Source organism: Chlorocebus sabaeus, chromosome 12 (genome assembly GCF_047675955.1).
Source record: "Chlorocebus sabaeus isolate Y175 chromosome 12, mChlSab1.0.hap1, whole genome shotgun sequence".
NCBI classification, from domain to species: Eukaryota; Metazoa; Chordata; class Mammalia; order Primates; family Cercopithecidae; genus Chlorocebus; species Chlorocebus sabaeus.
In genome coordinates, this window is record NC_132915.1 from 80,837,350 (window position 1) to 80,856,492 (window position 19,143).

Genomic DNA, 19,143 nt, shown 5'->3' on the forward strand with positions numbered 1-19,143 from the left:
ACACTCCTAAAGATGTAAGAACTTCAGCTCATTGAAGCCCATAGAGGCAGCATATATTAGTCTGTTCTCGTGCTGCTAATAAAGACATACCTGAGACTGGGTAATTTATAAAGGAAAGAGGTTTAATGGACTCACAGTTCCATATAACTAGGAAGGCCTCACAATCATAGTGAGAGAGCAAGGTATGTCTTACATGCAGCAGGCAAGAGAGAGTGTGTGCAGGGGAACTGCCCTTTATAAAACCATCAGATCTCATGAGACTTATTCACCATCATGAGAACAGCATGGGAAAGGCCCACCTCCACGATTCAATTACCTCCCACCAGGTACCTCCCATGGCATGTGGGAATTGTGGCGGCTACAATTCAAGATGAGATTTGGGTGGGGACACAGCCAAACCATATCACAGCGTGATTATGAAGTAGGGGGAAGAAAGAAGGCAGGTAGACTGCATTTCAGTTTTGTTTACAGGGAACTATGAAAGGTAGAAACATAAAGAAATAGAGAACTTTCTACTGAAACAAAGCCACTAACCAAATTCATTTTTTCTATTATGAGTAGTCTTATGGGTCTTCTCCCACCCCACCTCTACCCAAAAATAATCCCTGCACAAGAATTCTGGTCTGGACAAGATTGTATGGATACTTTTTCCCTGTTCCTCCCAGCTAAGTATAAATATAAACCCTAGAAAAAAAACACAAAAAGAAGCCAGAGAACTCCGAAAGATGAACTGGTAGAACTCCGAAAGATGAACTGGTTAGATACCTCACAACTAGAGGAATGTCATAGTGACAGTGTCTTACAACCCACAACCTCACAGAAGGTCACCCAAGCCCAGTGTTTCTAGAGCCTCATCCTAGTGGCCAGCCCAAATAGGCTCATTCCCACTCAGACCAAAGGGGAGTCCCAATAACACTACCAGGCTGGCCAGCGGTACTAGCCAGGGAAAATGGAGCAGGAGCCATGATGATATCGTTTGGCTGTGTCCCCACCCAAATCTCATCTTGAATTGTAGTTCCCATAATCCCGTGTTGTGGGGGACCTGGTGGGAGGTCACTGAATCATGGGGGTGGATACCCTCACGCTGTTCTTGTGATACTAAGTTATCACGACATCTGATGAGTTCATAAGGGGTGTTTCCCACTTTGCTCAACACTTCTCTCTCCTGCTGCCTTGTGAAGAAGGATGTGTTTGCTTCCCCTTCCACCATCATTATAAGTTTCCTGAGGCCTTCCCAGCCATGTGGAACTGGGAGTCAATTAAACCTCTTTCCTTTATAAATTACCGAGTCTCAGGTATGTCTTTATTAGCAGCGTGAGACCAATATACCTGCTGACCATGAGACAGGAAAGCACTCTCCTTACTCACCAAGCCTAAGACTTCCTTCCTTCAGTAAGAAACAGCAGGTGCCTTGCAGCACTAGCAAAGGGGATCCTGCCACAAAAAAGGCTCCACCTGGGAAGTGCTTTCCTTGGAGAGAGGGGCAGTCCTCAGCACTAGTGCCTGTCTCCAGGATATCTGTTTGTATTCCCTCTACCCCCATCAGAGGCATCATGAGGCTCTACCCAGGAGCTCCACTCCTTCAGGCAGAACCAGCAGGTACCAGGAGGAACCCCAGCAGCCCCAGATAAACCAAGCAGACCAAAATAGCACCACAAAGTCTCTGAAAATGTAATCGTTATTGGATGCACAGCCCACAAAATTAGGCCAGGATTTTCTTGCTAAACCTAAACGGGATGACTGCTTACTAAAACAAAAGATTTAAATCAGACTCAGAGTCTCCTAACACCATAGCCAAATTCCAGGATAGGATGAAAAATTACCCATCAAACCAAAAATCAGGAAAATCACAACTTGACTCTGAAATGACAATGGACACTAACCCTGAGATGAATCAGATGAAGAACTTATTGACAAATATTTTAAAGCACCCAACCTCAAAATGGTGCAATGAATAACTACAAATTATTTAGAAACAAATGAAAAAACAGAAAATCTCAGCCAAGAACTAGAAGTTACAAAAAAAGAACCACAGCGCTCACAGTTCAGCAGCAAATACGCTAACATCTGAACAGCATAGATAAGATTAGCATGGTCCTCTGCACAAAGGTGACATGCAAAGTCGTGACATGTTCCATATTTTTTAAGAAATTTAAAAAACCAAATGGGAATTGTAAAACTAAAAAGTACAACAAATATAAACTTAGTGGGTTCAATAGTAAAATGAAGGCAACAAAGGACAGAATCAGTGAACCTGAGAATAAATCAACAGAATTACCAAATTTATTCACTATGAACAAGAAAATAGACTAAAACCCGACAAATAACAGACCCTCCAGGACTTGTAACACAATAACAATGTTCAACATTCATATTACAGAGGTCCAGCACAGAGGGAAAAAAAAGAGAGTGGGTCTGAAAAAGTATATTTAAAAAAATGACTTAAAATTTTCTAAATTTGGCAAAAAAATACAAATCTACAGATTCATAAGCTGTATAAATCTCAAACAGGATAAACCCAAAGAAATCCAGATCAGGACATTTCATAATTAAAAATTTGAGAAGTGAATTGAAAAAAAAAAAAAGGTCTTGAAAGCATTCAGACATTCCGAGAGCAACAATATATTACCCATTAGGGAACATCAACTCAAATAACACCAAATTTCTTACCTGAAACCATACAGGCCAGAAGGACAAGGTGCATTTTCCAAGTGCTGAAAACAAAGAACTGTCATCTCCAAATTCTATATCCAGGAAAATGATACTCCAAGAATGAAGGGAATATAGAAACATTCTCAGATGCAAGAAACAAAAAGATTGTGTTGCTAGCAGACCTTTTAAAAATTGCTAAAATAAGTTTTTTGAACAGAAAGAAAATGATGGAAGATGGAATCTTGGAGCATGAGGAAAGAAAATAACAAAAAAACAAGCTGAAATAGGGCTACATATGAGATGATTCTCCTCATGAGTTTCATAAGACATATTAGATGACTGAAACAAACATTATAACACCATCTGATACTCAAGATAATAATATTTAAAAGAGGGAAAGGTAAAAGCGTTTCAATGAAAATAAGGCTCCCATGTGTCACTCCAAGTGGTAAAACGTTGATATCAGTAGACTGTGATAAGTCATATGTGTATTGTAATGAGAGAGCAACCAAAAGGAAAATTATTCAGAGGTATATTCAAAGACATAATAAATTGAGGTATAATCCCAAAAGTCCTCAATATCTTTGAGACTCTGCATATTAAATGACTCAATATAAATAAAAGCATAAAGTTGTTCACAGCAAAGCCCTAGGCTATGAGCTACCTCATTCGGAGACAGAACTACACTGGAGCGTGTTTCTGACTCTTAACTAGGAATGTGGATCACCAGAAATTCCTGGACCTTAACTGCCACATCTTTGAAATAGGAGTGGCTGGAGAAGTAGGTCTGAAAGACAACCTGGACCACACCCAGTGATAATTCTATACATTATTACAGGTTTTAATTCTTCTCATCCATCCTGTGTCATCCCTTATGATTCGGATGTCTTTCAAAGTGCTCTGAAAACTGTAAGCAAGTTCACAATCCAAAGAGGATATTGTATGACACACTCCAATCTCTCACAAACCCCAAAGTAGAGAGGAGAGGAAGTGACAGAAGGAAGACACTTCAAGTGTAGCATAAACCCTCTGGAGCATGGACCATTTCCACTTAGAGGAATTATTCATTTCTTTCCCACCTCTGGTACGGAACACAAATAAGAAAAGCAGAGTTAACTATTTACTGTTGTTCATTCAGCATCCTCTTAGATCAGCTATAACAAATCCCTGGAACTAAAGGAACTATATGAAAATTGGCTGATGCCGATCATGGTCCACCAACTTAACATGCTCTCACTTCTTCCTCAGCTCACCATGCTATCCTATTCCAAGTCTGCATAAGTGGCAAGATAATTTGCCTTTGAGAAGTGCTAGGTCATATATGGATGGTTGGGTACACTGTACAATGACATGCATTTAAAACAAAATATGCCTTTGCTATTTTTTTTTTTCTTTTCAGACGGAGTGTCACTCTGTTACCCAGGCTGGATTGCAGTGGCATGCTCTTGGCTCACTGCAACCTCTGTCACCCAGGTTGAAGGGATTCTCCTGCCTCACCTTCCCCCAGTAGCTGGGATTACAGGCATGTGACACCACACCCAGATAATTTTTGTTTATTATTATTTTTAGTACAGACGGGGTTTCACCATGTTGGCCAGGCTGGTCTCAAACTCCAGACCTCAAATCATCCGCTTGCCTCGGCCTCCCAAAGGGCTGGGATTATAGGCGTTAGCCACCACGCCCAGCCTGCTATGTTTTATAAATAAGTATAAACACCTTAATTGCACAATTTACTGTAAAAGTTAAAAGGCTTCCATTTTCTTATCGGTAATATGTAAAGATTTAAAAGGCTCTAAACATTTCCTCAGTGTCTTATGTTCTACGGAATTATTTTTCCTAGACAGATAGTGGTGAACCTATCTGGGCTAGAACATGCCAGTGTGTGCACTTGCTGGCTGAGTGTCCTGGCTCAATACCCTGAGGTTCAGTTAGTTTCTTTGTTTATGAAAAGGATACGGTAATACCTAATTTATAGCAGTGCTATAAGAACCAAATGAATTTCTGTATCTCAAACACTTTGACATGTAATAAGCTTTCTACAGTAGCTATTATAATCCACGAGCATGCTCTTTGTCAGAAACTTCACCATAGGTAGCAATGGATTTGGAAACAAAGTAAAACATTTCAAGAAATCAGATTAGTAAAGGTTATGGCACAAAAATACATCAAGTTCTATGGACAAGATAGATGTTACCTCTAAAGCCAAAATTCTCCCTGCTTATGTTAGGGACTTCTAAGATCCTTGGAACTCTAGAATCAACCATCTGACTACATTGCTGGTCCACTCTCTGTCTTCTATTATATGTAGGATGATGTTAACCCTTCCTACCTTGGTGTAATGTGTTTCATTAAAAAAAGGAAAAAATCCAGCCAGGCACCCTGGCTCACGCCTATAATCCCAGCACTTTGGGAGGCCGAGGTGGGCGGATCACGAGGCCAGGAGATCGAGACCATCCTGGCTAACACTGTGAAACCCCATCTCTACCAAAAATACAAAAAATTAGCCAGGTGAGGAGGCGGGCACCTGTAGTCCCAGCTACTCGAGAGGCTGAGGCAGGAGAATGGCGTGAACCTGGGAGGCGGAGCTTGCAGTGAGCGGAGATCGCGCCACTGCACTCCAGCCTGGGCGACAGAGCAAGACTCCGTCTCAAAAAAAAAAAAAAAAAAAAAAAAAGGAAAAAATCCTACTTCTTATTTTGTATAATATAATATTCACACTGGTGATGTTTTTAAAAAACTTATTTCAAGCCGTGTGTTCTTTTCTTTGGGTGAAAACTTCTGATTACTTCCGATTAAAGACACATAATCATGAAGAGTATCATCTCCATAATTTTAGCCTGTGCTAGAAATGCAAGTTTATCTTTTCATTTTTAGTACCAACCAAACATATGCCAAAATGGTCACCTCCAAATATTATCTAATAAAAGTACATATTCTGATCATTGTGTGGTAGAACATTTTTTCATATTAAAATATTTTTCTTGGGTTTGACTCTGAAACTTAGGAAAATAAAATTCTTCACAACAACAATACTATTATGGCTCATAATCAGTTATCAAAATACTTTTAAAACAGCTTATTTTCTTCTAGAATGAAACTTTTTAAATTAAAATGCTTTTCCACATAAAATGCATAAGTATATTCAGCAAATACAAAACATAACAAACACAAAACATAACAAATACATCACATAAAGTAAATGAACTATATATTTACTTGCAAAACCAAAGTATCTATGGAGTGACACTGGATATATATGCTTTGAAGGCCAACTTAAGGATAAAGGAAGTTTCTAAAAATTATGATATAAAAATCCTTTATTGAGGCAAAATGGATTCACATTAACATTTTAATTATGTAACTTAAAAAACTAGAATTAAGAACAAAACAACTTCTATGAACGTACATTTTCTGGTATTACATGCAGCTATCTGATTTCAAAAGTTGATATATATTTGAAAAATGTTAAAAATTACATTGATCATATCACTTTAACAAAAGGGAGAAAAGGATAATACTACCTCTGAGAAAGGACTAAATCTTATTTAAGAATTTGATGGCCCCGATGTCATAAACAATAAATATTCCTGATAATATTCTGTCCGGCGAAAAATCAAGAGAGGAAGAGAGAAACTAAGATGAACAGAGATATATGGTGAACAACCTAGAATGACTCACTGGAGACTTGATGGGCCCTGAGCCACGGATGGTTCTAATACCCTTAGCTCTGTAAAAAGGCAAGGGGTAATCATTCTTGGTCTTTAATGGAACAGACTCTGGTGAAAGAAAGGGAATAAACTATAAGGATAAAGAACACACAACCACCTCAGCCAAAATAAACAGGTTACCTGTAAAGGGAGAATAATCAGACTGATCCCAGACTTTTCTATAACAATGTTAAAAATCAGGTTCCAGTAAAGCAACATCTATATGAGTTCACAGAAACTGTTTTGATTCATTAATTCTATATTCTCTCTTGACATTCACATGTCTGGACAACAGGAAAATCTTCTCAGATAAAGGATATGTGTTGTCTTTACATGGTGGGATTACAGGTTACTATTTTCTCTCTTTGATTCTTAATATTTCCCTATATATCTGTACTGATCATATGTTATCTTTACAGAAGAAAATAATTTTTATTAATAATAATGCAGAGATTAAAACAGAAAAAGCAGAAACTACAGAGAGCATAAGGATGGTTTACTATGCAAAGAACAGTAATTTGATTTACATCAGTTTAATCTAAAACTTTCACATCAAAAAAGAAAGACTTAACCTTTGACAAAACACACACATACACACACACACACACACACACACACACACACAGCTATTCTGATTTCAGGGAAAAGCTAAAATAGATTCATAAGAAAATTACACTACAGAAGATGGAGGCTAAGGCTTATATCCAACCCAAATAATTCTGCTTCTCATCAGTTGCTTCTTGTTTACTTGTTCTTCAGAAATAAATAATCAGTGTGTTCTTCTTTTCTTTTTTTTCCCCTTATGCACATTTTAGGAACATTTTTCTATTTAAACTAGGAACTAAATTATTATTAATTTTAAATATCTAAATGTTTATAAATAGTAAGCTATTTAAAAATATTTTACTTAAATTATTTTAAAATAACATTTGTTTAAATATTTTTATAATTCATTAATGCTTAATAAACTATTAATAAATTAATATGGATTATAATTAACTATATATTAGTAAATTGATACTAATAAGTTATTGTCTAGATGCTATTTTATTAAAATTTAAATGCACTGAATTATAATTATTTTCATCATAAAGTATTAAAACAGGAAATTACTACTGAAATTAGTCTCTTGTCATATATTATATTCAAGAGAAATCCAAAGGGAAATATAAAGTGGAATAACCTTAAAGGAAAAAATACATTTTAGTAACTGCATTGAATGGAACATTCTGGTATTTCAGAGAGATTCATTAGTTAGTGAAGTTACCTAAGCACTATGAGGAAGTACCTTTTCTTCTGTGGACGAGGAATTCCCTGACACGAATACGACTTCCTAAGAGGCCATGAAAATGCAAAGGGCCAGCTCTTGGAGTTGCCCTTCCTGGAAAGAACTATACTGAAGGGAAAGGGCAGGTGTGACCAGCATCCTTTCAGAAGAACTGGTGTGGTCACATAGAGAAAAATGTTCAAGGAGTCTTATAGTTTCCATTTCAGAAGGGACAAGAGAACTACCAATCAGATGCCAGGGTAGTATTGAAACCAACCCCATTGTTCCACAGACTGTTCTTTTTGATAAACATAGAAATTGACCTTTTTTGTTTTAAAGCTTACTTGAAACTTATATTTATTTTATCTGAGTCCCTTTCTTAGGAAAGGACCTTCAGGCCTCTCAAAAAAGTATCAAAGAAGTGAAACTCACCAGATCACTGCACCAAATGCCACATCCCTTACTCGTCATGATTGCTTCATTGCCCCTCCCTAGTTCCTGTTTCTTACACATTGTGACTTTTTTTCCCCTTCTATATAAATCCCCGGTTTTAGTCAGTCAGGGAGATGGGTTTGAGTCTGACTCCCATCTCCTCAGCTGCAGCACCCAAGTAAAGCCTTCTTCCTTGGCAATGCTTGGCATCTCAGTGATTGGCTTTCTGTGCAGCAGGCAGCAGGACCTAGACCAAACTCCTGGTGTTTCAGTAACAGTATAAGTTACATGATCCTAGCACCTTCTTGTACAGGCACAGCTCATTTCACTATGCTCATTACACTTTTTAGAGATTGAAGGTTTGTGGCAGCCCCATATCACATAAGGATAGTGGCACCTCTTCTCCAGCAGCATGTGTTCACTTTGTGTCTGTGTCACATCTTGGTAATCCTCACAATATTTCAAACTTTTCATTATTATATCTGTTCTGGTGATCTGTGACAAGTGATCTTTTGGTTTTGCTTCATTTATTAAATAAAGTGTTTTATTTATGTATTTATTTATTTAGAGACAGGGCCTGGCTCTGTTGCCCTGACTAGAGTGCAGTGGTGTGATCTCGGCTCACTGCGACCTCTGTTTCCTGGGCTCAAAAGTGATCCTCCCACCTCAGCCTCCCGAGTAGCTGGGACTAGCTGGGAATATAGGTGCCTGCCACCATGCTTGGCTAATGTTTTGCAATTTTTGGAGAGACAGGGTTTCATCATGTTGCCCAGGCTGGTCTCAAACTCCTGAGCTCAAGCTATCCACCTGCCTCAGCCTCCCAAAGTGCTGGAATTATAGGCATGAGCCACCACGCCCAACCCAAATGTTATTTTTAGAGCAGGTTAGTTTCACAACATAACTGACCAATAAGTACAGAGAGGAAGTTCCACCTAGGACTTTCATAGCTGGAGAGGAAAAGTCAATGCCTGGCTTCTAAGCTTCAAAGGGTAGGCTGACTCTCTTGTTAGGGGATAATGCGGCTGGTGTGTCTTTAAGCAGAAGCCAGTGCTCATTTACCATTCCAAAAATCCTACAGCCCTTAAAAATTATGCTAAAGCTACTCTGCCTGTAGTCTATAATTATGCTAAAGCTACTCTGCCTGTAGTCTATAAATGGAACAACAAAGCTTGGATAACACATCTGTTTATATCATGGCTTACTGAATATTTTAAGTCCATTGTTGAGACCTGCTAAGAAACAAAGATTCCTTTCAAAATATTACTGCTTGCTGACAATGACATCTTGCTATGTTACCCAGACTTGTCTCAAACTCCTGGGCTCAAGCAATCCACCTGCTTTGGCCTCTCAAAGTGCTGGGATTATAGGCGTACACCACCATGTCCTGCACAGGTCATGATCTTTTTGCTGGTGGAAGGTCTGGCCTTGATGTTGATGGTTGTTGACTGATGAGAGTAGTGGTTGCTGAAGGTTGGGGTGACTGTGGCAATTTCTTAAAATGAGACAGTAATGAAGTTTGCCCCATTGATTGAGTCTTCCTTTCATAAAAGATTTCTCACTAGCATGTGATACTTTTTGACAGCATTTTACCCACAGTAAAACAAGATGACAAACCTAGTCACCTAAGAGCTCTGATGGACATGTACAGGGATATTAATGTTGTATTCATGACTGCTAACCCAATATCCATTCTGCAGCCCATGGATCAAGGAGTAATTCTGACTTTCAGATCTTATTTAGTAAGTACATTTTGTAAAGCTAGAGATGCCATAGATAGTGATTTCTCTGATGGATCTTGGCAAAGTTAGTTGAAAACTTCCTGGAAAGAATTCACCATTCTAGATGCCATTAAGAACATCCATGATTCATAAGAGGAGGCCAAAATATCAACATTAATAGGAGTTTATAAGAAGTTGATTCCAACCCTCACTGATGACTTTGAGGAGTTCAAGACTTCAGTGGAGGAAGTTACTACAGATTTGGGAGAAAGAGTAAGAGGAACTAGAGTTAGAAGTGGCACCTGAAGATGTGGCTAAATTGCTACAATCTCATGATAAAACTTTAATGGATGAAGAGTTGCTTCTTATGGAGGAGCAAAGAAAGTGGTCTCTGGAGATAGAATATATCCTGGTTGTCACTGTTGAAATGACAACAAAGGATTGAAAATATTCCATTAACTTAGTTGATAAAGCAGCACTAGGGTTTGAGAGGATTGACTCAGATTTTGACAGAAGTTTTACTGTGGGTAAAATGCTGTCAAAAAGTATCACATGCTAGTGAGAAATCTTTTATGAAAGGAAGACTCAATCAATGGGGCAAACTTCATTACTGTCTCATTTTAAGAAATTGCCACAGTCACCCCAACCTTCAGCAACCACTACTCTCATCAGTCAACAACCATCAACATCAAGGCCAGACCTTCCACCAGCAAAAAGATCATGACCTGTGCAGGACATGGTGGCGTACGCCTATAATCCCAGCACTTTGAGAGGCCAAAGCAGGTGGATTGCTTGAGCCCAGGAGTTTGAGACAAGTCTGGGTAACATAGCAAGATGTCATTTCTACCCAAAATACAAAAGTTAGCCAGGCGTGGTGGTGCACACCTGTGGCCCAGTTACTACTTGGGAGGCTGAGGTGGGAGGATTGCTTCAGCCTGGGAAGCAGAGGCTGCAATGCACCAAGATTGTGCCACTGCACTCCAGTCTGGGTGACAGAGAAGACCCTATCTAAAAAAAAAAAAAAAAAAAAGTGGAGGATTTGAAAAATTAAGAAACAACTTAAGATACTTTTTTTAAATTTAAGTAAAAGAAAAAATATTTTCAAAAGATTATGACTTAAGACTCACATGATAGTTAGCATTTTTAAAGAAATAAGCTTTTTAAATTAAGGTATGTACTTTTTTTTAGACATACTACTATTGCACACTTAACAGACTATAGTATATTACAAACATAACTATCATATGAACCAGGAAACCAAAAAATGTGTGTGACTCACTTTATTGCAGTATTTGCTCTATTGCAGTGGTCTGGAACCAAATCTGCAATATCTCCAAGGTATGCCTGTATCTTTCCCACTTGCCTATTTCCCAATTGAGATCAGAATTAACACTTGTAATACAGAAAAGGGCTGGGTGATTGTTTTAAGGGCCAGCTGGAAAGCAGAAAGGCTAGGGAGACAGTATCTCAGTCTGAAGAAAACCTAAAAGGCAGAAACCCTTGGGTGATAGGAAGTGAAGGCAGGTAGATAGAAGAATAAACATCTGGGTTACTGAGGGCTGTGGGAGGGAGAAAGGAAAGCACAGTATCAATGCAGAAACCATGTGACTACATTACAGCTTTTAAATACTTAATAATAGAAAATGGAAAGAAAAACTACTTCTTTCTAAACACACCCTACTTTTGACCACCCATGAAGCCAGAACTCTTTGCTGTGACCCTCTCCATCATCAAGGTGACTAGAACTTCACATTACAGAATTGTGCAGCTTGTGAGCTTGAACATTGCCAGGAATCTCCACCCCTTAGAGACAATTCTGATTTCTTTACAAATGCAAATATTTGATCTCTGACCCAGGGATAGAATACAAAACTTTAAAACTCTTATCTTTTCATGACAGTTTTTTAAAAAAGAATTATTAGGGGGCAAAGATCTTTTGGCTGACTACAGAGTTTCCTCGTTTTTTTTTCTTCTAAAAGCAAAAAGAGAAGAGGAAACACCAAATGAGCTTCTCCTTTCACAATAAAACCCGTTTTCAGACATTCCTCATTCTGGGAACACTGAGGTTTTATTAATGGAAATAGTATTTGGATATTCAGGCTTTCATCAACCATAGAAGCTGCCATAGTCTAAATCTGAACCAACTATTGAAATACAGCCATCAGTTTCTTGCTGGAGACAGTGTCTCCATATCACAGTTTTTTCATTACTCAAACAGGAGAAGGGCTAGAGATTCCATTCTAAATGTCACCAGGACACTCTGTTCTTCCTTCTTCACCCACCAGATGAGAAGGGTTCCTTTCAGTTCAAAGGATGCTAATCTTGCCTCTCTTGGGACTGTCCCAAATAATAAATGGGCTGACCTTAGCTAAACAGAGCAACTGGTCAAACCTGGGAAGATCAGATTTTCTGCCTCAGAAAGTACTGTCACAGGAACAAGGTTAGGAGGTTAATAGGCATTAAGCCAGTTACTCTTTAGCACATCCTATGAAGTGGTGTCATGTGTGCTATTTGTGCTGTTTCCCAGAGCGGAACTTAAACTTGAAAGTAATTGACTTGTCAAGCTCCATTTAAACTGAAGTCTGTATTCAAATCCAGATCTTTCATTATATTCCCTGACCTAGAAAACCATCTGGAATATAATAGGTGCCATCTATCTAGGAATCTAGCTATGTATCTATGTAGATAATTCTTGTTTATATATATCAGATAGGTGTTGAACTGTCTGACTCCAAAAGCATTTTTCTGCCAGACCACGCTGCATAGAAAGTACAGACTTTTAGAGCACCTGTTAGATTAAGTACCGGTTTCCAATAGGTAGTATTTACCACTACTACAAGTCAGCCAAATCAGAAAGGTTCATTATCCTAAAAGAAATTAAAATCAGTGCCAACTTGTCATAATATACATACACACAATTTGTTTCTAAAAGTCTCTAAATGAAAGTTTTGCAAAAGTATTGATGAAAGGTATTTATACATATATATATGTATATGTACACACACGTATCAAGTTCATTTCAATAAGTATATATATCCATTTTTAGCTTCAGATATTACAAAACTATGTAATAATCAGAGTAGATCAGCAGATAAGCCTAATCAAGTATGTCCAGAAACAAAAAGCACATTCTGAATGGAACAAAGCAAGTGAAGTGGAGTTACGGAAAATAAGACTAAAGGACAGGCTGCAAGGTGATTTTGGAAGGATGAGAACATTAGGGTAAGAGATTTCTGCTTTCCTTCTTAGGCAGTGGGGATCCATTTAAATTGTTGAGTAGGAAGATCAAAGTGACTGTTTTGTAGAATGTAGATGAATGGTTACATGCTCAAAGAGGAGAGAACGTCTAAGAAGCTCAATTGGGTACCTGCTATATTTTTCCACAAGAAGGCTGGTTATTACCAGACTGTATGAACAAGACACGTCCAAGCTTGACAAGCATCACTGACTTATTTTTGGCAGGCGATTTGGGACAAAAAGAAGTTTCCTCATTGCTTTTTTCTTTTGGTTCCTGTCCACAAAGGATGCCAGCATCTCAAAAGACAACTCTTCCCAGGAACAAGCAAGCTCCACACCCAAGACCTTACAAACTCCTTTGCCTGATTCTAATCCTGTTTCCCTTTGTCTTATGTCACTGTCTCCCTAACTTTTAAACCATTTTATCATTGTGTACACAAATGCCTTTGTGTTAGTCTGTTTTCATACCGCTGATAAAGACATAACTGAGACTGGATAATTTATAAAGAAAAAGAGGTTTAATGAACTCACAGTTCCACATGGCTGGGGAGGCCTCACAATCATGGTGGAAGGCAAAAGGTACATCTCACATGGCGGCAAGCAAGAGGGAGAATGAGAGCCAAGAGAAAGGGGTTTCCCCTTATAAAACCATCAGGTCTCATGAGACTTATTCACTACCACCAGAACAGCACAGGAAAGACCTATCCCCATGATTCAATTATCTCCCACCAGGTCCCTCCCAAAACACATGGGAATTATAGGAGCTACAATTCAAGAAGAGATTTGGGTGGAGACCCAGCCAAACTCTATCAGTCTTTAATAAATGTGTTTCTACGAAATTTCTAGAACAATTCTGGTTGTGAGAATAATTCTTGGTTTTCTTCTTTCCCAGGCTGACAGTCTTATCGAGAGAGGCAGAATGCTGATACTGACATGTAAGATGCCTAGTACAGTATGCAGAGACAGGCTTCTTTTTATCTTTTTTCACTTCCTTCCTCCATTAAAGACTCAAGAAAAAAAAAAAAAAAAAGCTTGTTTTATTTTGCTTACTGAGATGATACTTCTGTTTTACTTTTCGTCCTTCAAAATTAATGTTTTAGCTCTCGAGCTAAGTCAAATGCTAATCTCATCCTCAAAAATGAAACCTATCCTTAGTTCTAGCCACTTAGCTTGAAAGAAACTTGAATAAAACAGATTTCACAAATTAAAAAAAAAGAATTTAATGATCAGAATGATAGTGAGAGCCCCTTTGTGCAAGCTGAATGCAAACGCAGTCAAGGAGGTCTCTCATTGAAGATGCAGACATTGTCCTTAAGGATAATTTCTATGGTTTTTAAACTCCCCATATAATTGTATCCTCTAAAGTGTGCTGATGATTCATAGTTTTTCTTTATCTTCTTTCGTTTTAAAAAACAGTAATATTTATTGCTATTTTATGATCACGAGAATAAAAAGTATGCATTATAGACTATTTGAAAATGAATATACAACAGGCTGGGTGTGGTAGCTCATGCCTGTAATCCCAGCACTTGGAAGCTGGGCCAGGCAGATCATTGGAGGTCAAGAGTTGGAGACCAGCCTGACCAACATATTGAAACCTCATCTCTACTAAAAATACAAAACTTAGCCAGTGGTGGTGGCATGTGCCTGTAATCCCAGCTACTTGGGAGGCTGAGGCAGCAGCAGCAGAAGAATCGCTTGAACGCAGGAGGTGGAGGCTGTAGTGAGCCGAGATCATGCCACTGCACTCCAGCCTGGGAGACAGAGTGAGACTCTGTCTCTCCAAAAAAACAACAAAAAAAAGAATATACAACAAAAAAGTATCTACAATTCCATCTCCAGGATCCAAAATCCAATCTGTGAACATATGATACAAAAGATGTACATGTGTATATACACACATACATATGTCCACATGTGTATGTACACATATAACCACAATCATATATTTGTACATACTCATTTTTCTTAGAATAAATTTCTGGAATTATTAAGATGTAAATGGATATGAATGGTTTAAATTCCTTAGATGCAGATTTTAGCTATTTTTCCATATGTTATCATCAAAAACGAAACACTGACTACCCTAAAAAAGAAGAAAAACTGAACAAGTGTGCCTTATTTTTCTCTCTTGCTTACTTCTGAGTGTCTTACTTCTTACCTCTGTCCGTCAATATAATAATAAGTTATCAAATTATCAATTTGAAAATCATGGTAATAACATGAATGACTAAAATCAAACAAACAGGTAAGTATAGAGTGATATAACCTTATGGTAAAATGTTAGACAGATGTTAAATTTAAAGGATAAAGGAACCTTGAGTATGATATCAATTATATAACACTACTATATACATTTAAATGCATGTATACACACATATAAGCATGCAATAGCCATTATCTACTGAGGTCTGTCATATAATTGGCACTGTGCTAATAAGCTTACTGAATATACTTTCTCAGGTAGTTCTTGGCAATAACCTTATGAGATAGGACTGTCTGTATTTTACAAATGAGGAAATTGAGGTTCAAAGAGGTCATGAAACTTCTCTGGGCAATACAGCTAGGAATGACGGGGCTGGGATCTTACTCTGGATCTGGATACCTCCAGAGGCCTTTGCTCCTAGCCACTATGCTATATTGGCACAAGAAAAGATACACTGGATGGAAGTATGTCAAAATGGTAGTCAAGTTCAGACTCACTTCTGTATCCTTATTTAAATGATTCTGTATACTATAAAACACTGATATAGGATATGATTTACTTTTATAATCAGAAATACATTAACAAATAATAAATATTGCATGCAGGCTTTGTGACTCAGACCCAGGTGGCCTGGATCACTCAGACCCTCCGTAGGAAGGCCATTATTTACTATTATTATTATTATTATTATAATACTTTAAGTTCTAGGGTATATGTGCATAACGTGCAGGTTTGTTACATATGTATACTTGTGCCATGTTGGTGTGCTGCACCCATCAACTCGTCAGCACCCATCAACTTGTCATTTACATCAGGTATAACTCCCAGTGCAATCCCTCCCCCCTCCCCCCTCCCCATGATAGGCCCCGGTGTGTGATGTTCCCCTTCCCGAGTCCAAGTGATCTCATTGTTCAGTTCCCACCTATGAGTGGGAACATGCAGTGCTCGGTTTTCTGTTCTTGCAATAGTTTGCTGAGAATGATGGTTTCCAGCTGCATCCATGTCCCTACAAAGGACACAAACTCATCCTTTTTTATGGCTGCATAGTATTCCATGGTGTATATGTGCCACATTTTCCTAATCTAGTCTGCCACTGATGGACATTTGGGTTGATTCCAAGTCTTTGGTATTGTGAATAGTGCCGCAATGAACATACGTGTGCATGTGTCTCTATAGCAGCATGATTTATAATCCTTTGGGTATACACCCAGTAATGGCATGGCTGGGTCATATGGTACTTCTAGTTCTAGATCCTTGAGGAATCGACCTTTGGGTTGGCCATGATTTTTTTTTTTTTCCTCTTCTTTTCTTGTAGCTAACGTGGAACAGCCTCCTAAGGAGGCAGACGTCTTTTTAAATTCCTCCAGTTTTCTCTAGAGAATGCTAATTACTCCAAACCACTCCCTAAAAAAACTCCACTGACTTTAACTGGAAATTATTAAAAAGGTATATCCAGATGTTAGCAATAAAGATACTATTTTTTAAACCTGGAAAAAATAACTGTAACAATATGCATGGAGAACTATATAATTCATTCTTTTGGATAGGCCAAAACAAGGTCTTTTTTCTTTTTTTTTTCTTTTTAACACTGTTGAGGGCAGATACAGTAGAATAACTAGTGTTGAATGTGTACATTGTCAATATTGTAACAACTTTGTAGCTGGAAGATAAAATAACTTCTTTTCAAATATAAGCTAAGATACGAAAAACAAAACTTCAAAATGTTCTTGGCCAGATGCAGCGACTCACGCCTGTAATCCCAGCACTTTGGGAAGCCGAGGCAGGTGGATCACCTGAGGTCAGGAGTTCGAGACCAGTCTGGCTAACAAAGTGCAACCCCGTCTCTACTAAAAATACCAAATACAAAAAATAATTAGCCAGGCATGGTGGTGCATGCCTGTAATCCCAGCTACTTGGGAGGCTGAGGGAGGAGAATTGCTTCAACCTGGGAGTTGGAGGCTGCAGTAAGCTGAGATTGTGCCATTGCACTCTAGCCTGGGCAACAAGAGTGAAATTCCATCTCAGAAATAATAATAATAAAAAAATTCTTAAGCTTTTCGGGGGCAGGGCAATAAGTTTTTAATAAGACTAAGAAACACTGTGCTAAACCTGATTCTTGAGGGAGCCAACCAAATATATTAGAAAGCCACATGACTGGGCTGTATCTTTTAAGCCCCAAAGAATTGCTTTCATTGAACTGCACTTTGGTTACAGACCACCAACCTTCACTGAGAAATGATATGACATGACTTTATAGGCCATGGCACTGAATGCGCTATAAAGAATGTAGAGCTCTCCAGAACATCACATCATAGCTGATGCATCCATCACAGAGCAACACCCACATGAGAAATGTCTCCTTGGACTCAGTACTTACAAGGATTATTTCTCCTGATTTTACTTTATGGCCACTAAATCACAAACCTTACTGTGTTTTACATCTTCATTAACTGCTGGAAAGTATGTCCTTACCTGACTCCACGTCAGTTTCTTAGATTTCTTTTTCCCTTTCCCTCCTTTTTCTTATTTTAAACTCAACTTTGTCCTCTGAACTGAATGCATCTTTTTAAGCTGTCTTAGATACTTTTCTTTTGAGACTGGGTCTCGCTCTGCCACCCAGGCTGTAGTACAGTGGTATGATCATGGCTCACTGTAGCCTCCACCTACAGGGCTCATGCTATCCTTCCAACTCAGCCTTCCAAGTAGCTGGGACAAGACACTACGCCTAACTTTTTTTTTTTTTTTTTTTTGTAGAGATGGGGTTTTTCCATGTCATCAGGCTGGTCTCGAACTCCTGAGCTCAAGCAATCCATATCCACTTTGGCTTCCCAAAGTGTTGGAATTATGGGTATGAGCCGCTGCACCCAGTCAAATTCTTTTTTTAATAAAAGATTAAGTATAAATAAACAGACACATACTCTGTCCACTTTTGTAAGACTGTTTATGCAATACTGCTATTGTACATAAACACCACCCAACATGAATGAAACCAGCATATTTCCTACACTAAAAAGAAACTAAATTTTCATTTATATTTTAACAGTGAGATTGAAACAATCTAAGGTCTCTCACCCACAGGTCATTCAGCAGACACTCAGGTTACAACCTGAACCCAACAGAGCAGCTGGCTTATCTATGGGGTCATGATTACACCGTGATTATGTGTTTCCATGCCACTATGTTCAGGAAGTAAGTGGTCTGGGTATAAGATTTCTAGCCATCCTTGAGGAGAGTGGACAGAAGAGACCATCAGGTTAGAGATGCAGCATTTCAAAAACAAACAGAAGGGATGAAGGAAGTGGAAGTGAAGGAATAGGTAAAGAGATATGAGACTCAGAAAAGAGTAATGTCTCTGTAGCCAAAATTAGAGAAAAATTCAAAAAGGAAGTACTAGATGATACATTCTTTAACAGATGACTAATATTCCTGGCACAAACTTTTTAAAAACTAAGCATACATTTAAATACATAACATTCCATCCTTTAGTCTTCAACCTAACTACATCAATTCCTTTAAAACAGCATTTTTGAAAAGTTGATTTTTTTTTTCCATCTGTACTCAAAAGGGTACATCTATGGTGGACACACCCTAAGATGTTCCAAAATGAGTCACACTCTTGTGTAGTTCCCCCTCCCCTGGTATGTGAGCAGTAACTTGCTTCTAACCACAGAATATGACAACGGTTATAGGATGCCACTCCCTTGATTAGGTTCTGTTAAATAGCAAAAGTGAAGGGGTTTTGCAGATGTAATTAAATTGACAATAAATTGCTCAAAAGGGAGATTATCCTGGGTCAGTTGGACTTACTTAAGTGAGCTCTCACAGAGGCCAGAGACTGGAAGAAGTACAGATTTCTCTCTCTCTCTCTCCCTCCCTCTCTCCCTCTGCCCACCCCCTGCCCCCACCCATTGCTGGCCTTGAAGA

General features: G+C 38.4%; 1 protein-coding gene and 1 non-coding gene across 17 annotated transcripts in view; one reads left to right on the top strand and one right to left on the bottom strand.

Moving 5' to 3' along the window:
* LPAR1 (lysophosphatidic acid receptor 1) overlaps positions 1–19,143 on the bottom strand; it is a 168,027-nt gene that overhangs the window by 27,832 nt on the left and 121,052 nt on the right. The window lies entirely within an intron of this gene.
* On the top strand, positions 2,035–2,144 carry LOC119619273 (U6 spliceosomal RNA). The gene has a single exon (XR_005235666.1). It is a non-coding gene; the product is annotated as a U6 spliceosomal RNA (small nuclear RNA).